This window comes from Procambarus clarkii, chromosome 69 (genome assembly GCF_040958095.1).
Source record: "Procambarus clarkii isolate CNS0578487 chromosome 69, FALCON_Pclarkii_2.0, whole genome shotgun sequence".
Classification (NCBI taxonomy): Eukaryota; Metazoa; Arthropoda; class Malacostraca; order Decapoda; family Cambaridae; genus Procambarus; species Procambarus clarkii.
The window spans coordinates 2059557-2069165 of record NC_091218.1 but is presented as its reverse complement, the minus strand read 5'-3'; the positions used below and the strand labels follow the sequence as shown (position 1 = coordinate 2069165).

Here is a 9609-nt window from a genome sequence, read left to right as displayed (position 1 = left end):
AGAGCCCAGGCTGCTGAAATTAAAGGTCGGAAGGCGAATGCAGCTGTGCTGAGTAGGAACGAGGAAAGATGTGGACATACTGAGGACGGGAGTAGAGCGTCACGTTGTCCACGAGCACAGAGGCATAGGGATAGTGGAGTTAAGTTGTTTGAGATGTCAGGAGTCGACATGTTTCACAGAAAACGTGGCGGAGGGATAGTGAAGAAGAGTAATAGCCGGGAAAATGAAAGGAGAAGAGACAGTATGTGTGGAGAGATGCTTACGAGCACTCTAGGAGAGGTAGAGCGACATGCACAGTCGAGTGCTATTGGTTGTAGTATGGTGCCCGAAGAAACTTTTAGGGAACGAAGAAGAGTTGAAGGAGAAGAAATGGAGGGGTATAGAGGTGAGAAGTGTGGGAAGAGGATGATGATGCAAGCATGGAGGAATAGAAGAAAGCCGAGGACTCGATGGGAGTCGAACAGGATAAGGTCTCAGATAAATGAGGAGACGAAAGGGAGGATCGTCGGTGAAGACCAGGGAGTGAAGTATGATGGCAGGAGACGAAAGTATAATGGCAGTAGATGGAAGTGTGAAGACGACAGAGGAGGTACGGACAGCAGATGTCTGACTCTGGACGTGAAGAGAAGACGAGGAAACGGAGGGTGGAGACAGTAAGTAGAGTGGACCAATGGATTGCAGGCGTCCAAGGAGGACAGCCTAGCCAAGAGGTGCCAGAGAAGTCAAATCGTTTATGAGAAGATCATGGTTCTGGAGAGAGGTGAGCCAGATGTTGCAAGGAGCAACGAACTAATTGTAGACTCCTAAGAGAGTATATCGGGTGAAGAACGAGACAGTGTGGTGGCGGATGTATTATCCCGAGCTTTGCCACTGGAATAACTCTCAAAAATAAGGGGAGGGGAGTGTTATGATCTCGGCCTGCAGGAGAAACGAGTCTCCCTTCTTGAGAGTTATTCAGCAAGCCTGACCTAACTAGAAGGTCTAGCAAGTATTGAGGTGATAACGCATATGTAAAATAGTTGGTTGGATATGTGTAACAGTTTGAGATTATGGGCAATGCAGAAGAAAATAGATAAATGACTGGCTAGGAGATGTGGACATTTTGCTGGAGGCGTGAGGCTCGCTTCTGGAGGACCTTGACCTCACTTGAGTGCCAGACATCGCAGGGGGAAGCCGCGCTCCGTTTGAGCTCCCGCCAGAAGGGAACCCCTAGTGATATATCTCGAAGAGAAGAGAAGTGTGCGGACGTACCAGCTGTGGAATCGAGCTGGGAACGTTGTGGTCTCAAGTCCTGGTCGACGAGCAGATATTAAGTCGCCCAGAAGCATTATTGTGGGCTGTGTGGAGCGCCCTGACCAGACGCCGTCAGAGGGAAAGCGCCCTCGACCAATTAATCTGTGGTAAGCACGATAAACGCCAGTTCATAGTGATTGTTTGTAGTTGGTCGTGTGCCCAGCGACAGTAGCAATGTTTATGTATAAGTTAGACATGTTTTAATAAGGCAGAAAGCCTGAAATAAGAGAGTGGAGAGGGAGGAACACGGAGCGACGTCCTCCCCCTCTGAGCGCTGGCGGACGACTGAGGGAGCCGGCTCCGGATGGAGGAAGACCCTCCCAGCGAGTGAGGACGCCGCCGCCAGGCGAGGTGGAGTATGGACCCGCCCAAAACGGGGGAGTCCACTCTCACTGTATGTAGAGGACAGATAGAGGTTTGAGGCAAGCATATTGTGTGGTTATTTTTGTTTATGTGTTAAAGGGGAACATTTTATTGGAGTGTCGATGGGTTGCAGGTTTGTCTTTGGGGAAGAAGTTGCTGAGAACTTCGAAGCCAGCAGATGATGTAGCTGATGAGACTCCAAGGTAGTGGAGCAGAGGACCTCGAGCTGTGAGGAGAAGCAGCAGTGAAGAGGAGTGTCACGTGCTTCTGTAGAGGTGGTGTAGCAGCCAAGAGAGCTGTGGAAGAACCTAACAGAAGGGTGAAGCACCGTAGTTACACAAGGAAACTTCATGATAGCAGCCGGGAGGAGCTGCAGAGGATCCTGGTAGTGAAGCCCGGAAGAACCTAAGGATATTAGGGTTGTGAACTTCCAGAGGTGGAAGGGGAAGTTCTGGTGGATTACTAGTAGGGAGTTGATAGTGTTTGGTTGTCATTAGCGTGCAAGACGCAGTGAGAGGTGAGTGACTGTTGGCATTCTTATGTCAAGGAATTTTTTATACTGAAGTATCAATGAACATTTATACTGGTATATGTTATTGCATTCAAATGCTGATTTTCTATATATACATTATCTTGCTGATAGTGCAACAGTGTATGTAGGCTTGACCAACTTGAGGAGGTTAATGGTATCAGGTGGCGAACCAGGAGATAGGATACCCCTTGATAAGCTGATAATAGAGTTCTGATGGTGTTGGAGTGCAACCTGATTGTGATATTATAGAGTATAGGATTCATTATTATTATATGTGTGTATGTATCGTATATGTGCCTTGTCAAGTAAATGTGTCACAATTTGCTGGTGTTTGCCCTTGTCCTAGTGAGGCTTCCCAGGAGGTAGTAAAGAAGGAGAGAGAAAGAACCAAGAACCACTGCTGTGGACAGGGTAGAAGGTAATATTAATAAGTCAAAGGGGGATCGAGGAGATCATATCACCTAAGGAGAGAGTGGGGAGTCACAGCGGCTCGAGTGGGTGTGTGCACGTGACAACGAGGCTAAGTGTTGGAGCCGCATCCCCTAAGCGTGTGACGTTGAGCCCCTCTCCAAGAGCCAGAAGCGCCAAGGGTGATCTCCTAGTATAAGCACTCTGCCGAGTTGTGGGTTGGGTTGTCCATAGAGAAGGATCGACGACGACAACACCAACCAACCCACGAGTCTATAAAAGTAAGGCAGGTCTTAGTCAACAACGGCTTCTCCAATGGTTTCGTCGAAGACATCATAAGAAGGAAAGTGAAACGCCATGCAACCTCTGAAGAGACAACTAACACAACACCTATACCCCCTATTAGACTATTTTACAGGAACTTCTTTTCCACAGCTCATAAAACGGAGGAAAGGGTCCTGAAAGATATTGTTAATAGAAACTTTATCCCTACAGACAAAAATCAGAGGATACAACTGACGATTTACTATAAAACCAGAAAAACGGCCAGCCTACTCATGAGAAACTCTCCAGACACAAAGCAGAACGCTTTAAAAGAGACCAACGTCGTCTATGCCTTCAAATGCCCTCTTGGGGACTGTAAGCTCCAAAAAACCCAGTATATAGGCAAGGCAACAACATCTCTTTCTAGGCGTTTAACGATGCATAAGCAACAGGGCTCCATTAAGGAACATATAATCTCTTCCCACAACCAAACCATCGCCAGAGAAATCCTAGTAAACAACACAGAAATCATCGATAGATACAGCGATAGCAGGCGGCTTGACGTTTGCGAGGCACTACACATTAAAAAGTCAACACCAGCAATCAACAGCCAATTAATGCACAACTATATTCTACCCACCTCAAGACTCCGCTCCAATATAGAAGCATCAAGAAATATGGACCAATAGGCTTTCTACAATCACTTCCATTCAATACCCATTGTTTGGTGTTCTGTCTTGTGTTGATGAAATTAATACCCTATTAATACCACCTCACCCCATCCACCTCACTCAAATGTAGATATAAACAAATCGGAGATGTGTAAGTTCTATTCAGTTGTGTATGTGTAAACTAAAGTCTTTGAAAATGTAATAAGTTTTACGAAACGCGCTCAAGTGTCGCGTCAGACTAGAAATAAAAATTAATTTTGGAGAATTGATTTTTGAATTACCACCAACAGTGAAAAGAAATGTACGAAAGATCGAGAAAATTCGTGTTAGAATCATTAATCTTACTTTTTCGGTCATATTTAATAATATATGTGTACAGGAAAGACTGCTACCAAAATATACTAATATATATATATATATATATATATATATATATATATATATATATATATATATATATATATATATATATATATATATATATATATATATATATATATATATATATATATATATTTATATATATATATATGTGTGTCTGTGTGTGTAGTCAGGAGAGAGAGGTGGGGGTTACGCGTGTGCCAAATAGGGTTTTGTGTTTTTCTTTTTTGAAAGTTTTGTTGAACAAGTTACGTTGTCAGCGATAATTGGCGCAACATATCTATCATATTGTTAGTACATCACACGTGCAGTGAGTCAGATTACAAGTGTGTGATTCATTCATTATTGTGCAGTGATATACGGGGGAATTATACCAGTGTTAGTGTCGGCCTGGCCCCCGCCCCCACCCAGCGCCCAGGCCGGGAAGTACCTGCTCTTCCCCCTCCTACCCACCCCACCACGTCGCCTCCCCACCCACGAGGCCATCTTGCCACCCGCCCATAGAAGCCGGGAGGCTCCCATGTGTGTCTACGCCACCCACCCACCCACCCAATGTATACCCACATATTGTGTAGTGGGTGTATACCCACACTTTGTATAGAGGTGGTATATGTATTACCACTCATCTGAGTAGTAAGTGCCACGGCCAGCTGATCATCCCCCCCAGCCTCCAACCGCCGCCCACCCTCCACTCTCCACCCGCCGTCCACCCTCCCGCCCAGCGCCCGCCCAGCGCCCGCCCATGTCGCAGCTCTCAACAGATAGCCAGGCTTCTCCAAGCCAAGATGAGCCATCAAGCAGGGGTAGACAAGGTAGATGTCAGACCTGTGACAGGGTATGCTATATCCGGTTGAGGGACGATAATGTGCGCATTCATTCCAACAACGGAGTCAGGTGTTTGGGTTCTGAGAGCCCTCCCAGGGAGAACACCAATCAACAGCCCACACCGCCCGTTAGGCAAAACACCTCCCAGACCTTCATTCCCACAGAAAATTTATTAGAAGCTATCAAAGCAATATCGGCCAGAACCTTGCAACACATCCCTAAAGCAGCCCGCCCCCATGCAGCAGCCAAATTATCTGCCCTCCTGAGAAAGGTCAACGACTCTCCTGGAACGACCCAAGCATGGCACAACCTCCTAATGTTTGGCAACATATGTCTAGCCACCCCTGCAAGGAGAGACAAAACCTTAGCTGCCTCAGTCATCAAAGCTATAAATGATTTTCCCAGGGAGGACAACCAGGTGCGCCTTCCCACTCGCGCGAGAAACACCCACGGCAGGAAGAGCAACAGTGGCATATCCGAGACATAAAAAATCAGAACATCAGTCACCAAGAAAATAGAAGAAGGAAACACTATTGGCGCAATACGAGTCATCACCAGTGTGGACTCAATTGCCGACAGAGATGCCGCAACAGCTCAAGCCCCAAGGAGAAACACCCACCCAGGGCTCCGCGTGAGGACGACATTGTACAAGTGGGGGCTACCGGAGCAGAACCTCTCTGGGTGGCTGAATCTGTGGTCCATAAAGCAGCCATGTCCTTCCCTACAGGATCAGCAGGTGGGTTCACAGGACTAAAACCCAACCACCTCAAGCAAATGCTCAACCCTGCACTGGGTGACATTGCAAAGAACCTCTTGGTGGAACTAACCAGATTCACCAACACATGTCTAGCTGGCAACATACCAGCGTCCATAAGACCTATCTTTTTTGGAGCATCTCTCTGTGCTCTAAAGAAAAAGGATGGAGAGATCAGGCCAATAGCTGTGGGCAATTCTCTCCGGCGTCTCGTCGCAAAGGCAGCTGCAAGAACAGTTAGTGATGCAGCGGCTAACATGCTGAAGCCAAAACAGCTCGGGTTTGGCATTCCACAAGGGTGTGAGGCGGCAGCCCATGCAGCTCGAGCCTTCATCGCCAACATCACAGACAAAAAAGCCCTTATCAAGCTAGATTTCAAAAATGCCTTCAATTTGGTGCGGAGGGATGCTGTACTCCGTGCGGTTCATAGTCATTTCCCTTCCCTCTACCCTTTTGTACATTCATGCTACAGTATGGATCTTAAGCTACTTTTTGGCGAACATGAAATTGACTCGCGAGAAAGGGTCCAACAGGGTGACCTCCTTGCTCCTCTCCTTTTCTGCTTAGTCATCAAACAAGTCACAGAGGTCCTGTCCAGCGAGCTTAACATCTGGTTCTTGGATGATGGTACCCTAGCTGGTTCCCAAGACTCAATCCTGGAGGACATCAGAAAAATCCAGGAGCAAGGTGCAGTTTTAGGCCTCACCCTGAACCCTTCTAAATGTGAAATAATATGTTCCAACCAGGGCATCGTAGAGAGAATAGAGGGTCTTCTGCCAAATATCTATAAAACTAAACCTGAAGACAGCACACTCCTAGGAGCTCCCCTGGGGTTGAAAGCCATCGATGAGGTCCTTGATAAGAAAATCGCCGACCTTAAGATGATGGATGGGAGGATTGAGGATATTGATGCTCATGATGCACTCTACCTCATCACCAGATGTCTGTCCCTCCCCAGGTTAACCTACTTTCTGAGGTGTTCACCATCTTACAGTAGCCAAAAACTAAGTGAGTATGACCGGTTACTGAAATCAATGCTAGAAAAAGCCCTTAACCTCTCTCTCGATGACCTACAGTGGAAACAAGCCTCTCTTCCCGTAAGACTTGGGGGCCTCGGAGTTCGAACAGCAACGCAAATCGCTGTTCCAGCCTTCCTGTCCTTCTTATCAGCATCCGACGACCTTGTGAAGGAAATTCTACCTGCCCACTTACATCAGCTGGCAGGTGTACATGATCCCAATTTTACACGCTGTGCCACAGAGTGGGCCTCTCGTGCAGGCCAATCACCTCAACCACCATCCCCAAAAGCCCACAAGCAATCCAGCTGGGATGGCCCCATTGTAGACCAAGTTGCTGCAGAGTGCCTGGGTGCTGCAACAACACAACACGACATTGCTCGCCTCACAGCAGTAGCAGCACCACATGCAGGGGATTTTCTGTTAGCAACCTCAATGTCGGCAACTGGCACGCGTCTCACACCACACGCCCTCCGAATTGCTGTGGCCCTCCGCCTTGCTGCCCCAATCCACACAAGGTATAGGTGTATTTGCGGCGAGGTGGTGGCTGACAGGTACGGCCACCATGGCCTACTCTGCCAAAGCACAGGGGGATGGCACTCGAGGCACAGTGAAGTTAACGACATCATCAAGAGGAGCCTCACCACAGCTGGATGCCCAGCTGAAAGAGAGCCCCGTTACCTAACGCCCCGTAACTCTGATGCTCTTATTGGTCGCCCGGATGGTATCACAGTGAACCCCTGGAAGAATGGCAAGCAGTTGGTATGGGACTACACGTGCGTATCAACCCTGGCTAACACCTACATTAACCTCAGTGTTGCACAACCAGGTGGCGCTGCCACCCACAGGGAAGCAGCCAAATCCCGTAAGTATAGAGAACTGGATTACCACTACAATTTTGTCCCCATTGCTTCAGAGGCATTCGGCGCCTGGGGTAAAAGTGCTACCAGTTTTTTGAAGGATCTGGGTTCTAGGCTCATTGAAACAACAAGGGACCCAAGAGCTGCAAGCTTTCTTTTCCAGCGCCTCAGTGTGGCGATACAGAGGGGAAATGCGCACTGCATCCAGGGTTCCTGCCCGCCATCTGAGGAGCTGGAGGAACTCGACAACCTATGATAACCATCTTTGTAACCCATATGTAACTCCTTTTTTGTAACAAAGTTCAAATAAAGTAAATATATATGTGTACATACAAAAGAATGGGGGTGGTAGGAGAAGATAATATTAGTGTTCAGTGAGAAACCACAAGGTCTCCTCTGAATACTTTTTATCTTCTTCTCCGAGGCTATGGGTCCCCACATTGGCACCAGAGGTGGTACCCTCACAAACTTTTATTTATATATATATATATATATATATATATATATATATATATACATATATATATATATATATATATATATATGTTTCATTGAATATGGCCGCATATTCTGTATTTATTATTTTCTGGTTTAGGGCTTCTATCCCTCTAACTATTTTCTTAGCATCAAGGCTTAGTTGAAATAGGAGTTCTCCAAAACTCATTTTCGTACTTTTAAGGTGAAGAAAAGAAGTGATTTACTATAGAGTATATTACACTTATTTATACAATTTGCACAACGTTTCGAACCTCCATGGTTCATTCTCAAGTGAACAGATCTTACAATTGTCACATGGAGGTGGGTGGGCCGGGGCTCTGCTAGCACTCAGCTGCTAGGGGCTCAAAAGGCCGAATACTCAGCCCCTCCGACTCCCGGGATTTACCGGAGTCTCCTTGGTCACACAGGAGAGGACCAACAATGCCCACCTCCGCAGGTCTTTGCTTCCACCACAAAAGGGGGGGGGGTGCCACTGATTCACCCTGGAAGCCCTTCAGTCAAACACGGGGAAACTGCTGTTAACAGTTCCGGCCTAGACCCATGGAGGAGTGAAGGAAGACTCAGGCTTACCTTATAATAATAACCTCCCTGAGTCTTGCCTGCCAGACAAAAAGGTTGCAGGAACTCCTTTCTTGCCTGTCTTCTCTATCTTCTTCCTAACAAGGTCGCCAGCTGGGTTATTATATCTGCACCCCAGCAATGCAGTTCAGTGGGTGTATTATATATTGTTTGTAGCCAGCAGATTGCTACTCCCATAGATCTGCTACTAGACTGTTGGCCCAGGGTACTCTCCCAGGAAGGTCTGTGTAGCTTTACCTCTCTTTAGCCACTACGTTAATAGTTGCCACCATTCAGGCACTGATATTGATCGGATGGCTAAGGGTACACTTTTATGTAAGTCTGTGCTGTCTTTACCACTCACCAGGCAATAAGAACTTCTATAGAGAACGTTGTGTTCCCTAGGTGGTACTGTGATAACCTTCGTGTATGCTCATAGAGAAATATTATAAATGGAGGCACACTCAAACACAATGATAAAAGTGTGAATTTACTGATGCAAATTACATGAACACACACACAATCACAAGTAATACATGAATATGGAAATAAGGATAATAAGTCTGGAGATCGTCAGCCTCTTCTTCCACGACCTCCAACACTCCTTCAACTGGGCAGAAAGACAGGAGTCCCACACTCTCTCACAGGAGGGCCTCTTCACCACGGCGGCGCCTCTTCTTCACTGTCCTGCCATCAATACACACTGTCCTATCTGACAGTCCTGGACACAAGCTGCCTTGCAGCCTATTCTACTATTAAAGTATTAATGTCCTGTTGCCACATACATAAGTAACTATTGTGGCCTAACTAGCCTACTCACACAAGGGGTAATGGGAGGGAAAATGATCTACCTTACATTCCTGGCTCACGACGCCTGTCCCTCGATGGTGTGAGGTTCCCACACTTCCTGAGTCGATCCTCGACGATCCAGGAACGTTCCACAGGTCCTCAGGTGTCGTGGAGCCTTCGCGTCGTCGCCGTTCCAATCCCTGAGATTCAGCTGCCCCAATCCTGGTTCATCGATGGGCGCTGAGCTAATCACTATTTTTCCCACACTCGCCCCTTCCACAAGGCGTTGCTCCTTGTCCTAGGCACGGTGTCGTCCTTCCAAGACCCTCAGTGGATGTGACCCGGTCACAGCTAGGCTTGCCCGCCACACCTTTCCAGGCCCCCCAACATCCAGCGT

At 47.3% G+C, this 9609-nt stretch overlaps 1 long non-coding RNA gene across 1 annotated transcript; it reads left to right on the top strand.

Moving 5' to 3' along the window:
- The first annotated feature begins 1255 nt into the window (after window positions 1–1255).
- LOC138355722 (uncharacterized) lies at window positions 1256–2511 on the top strand. The gene is made up of 2 exons (XR_011224007.1): window positions 1256–1400; window positions 1790–2511. It is a non-coding gene; the product is annotated as an uncharacterized lncRNA (long non-coding RNA).
- Window positions 2512–9609: the final 7098 nt, after the last annotated feature.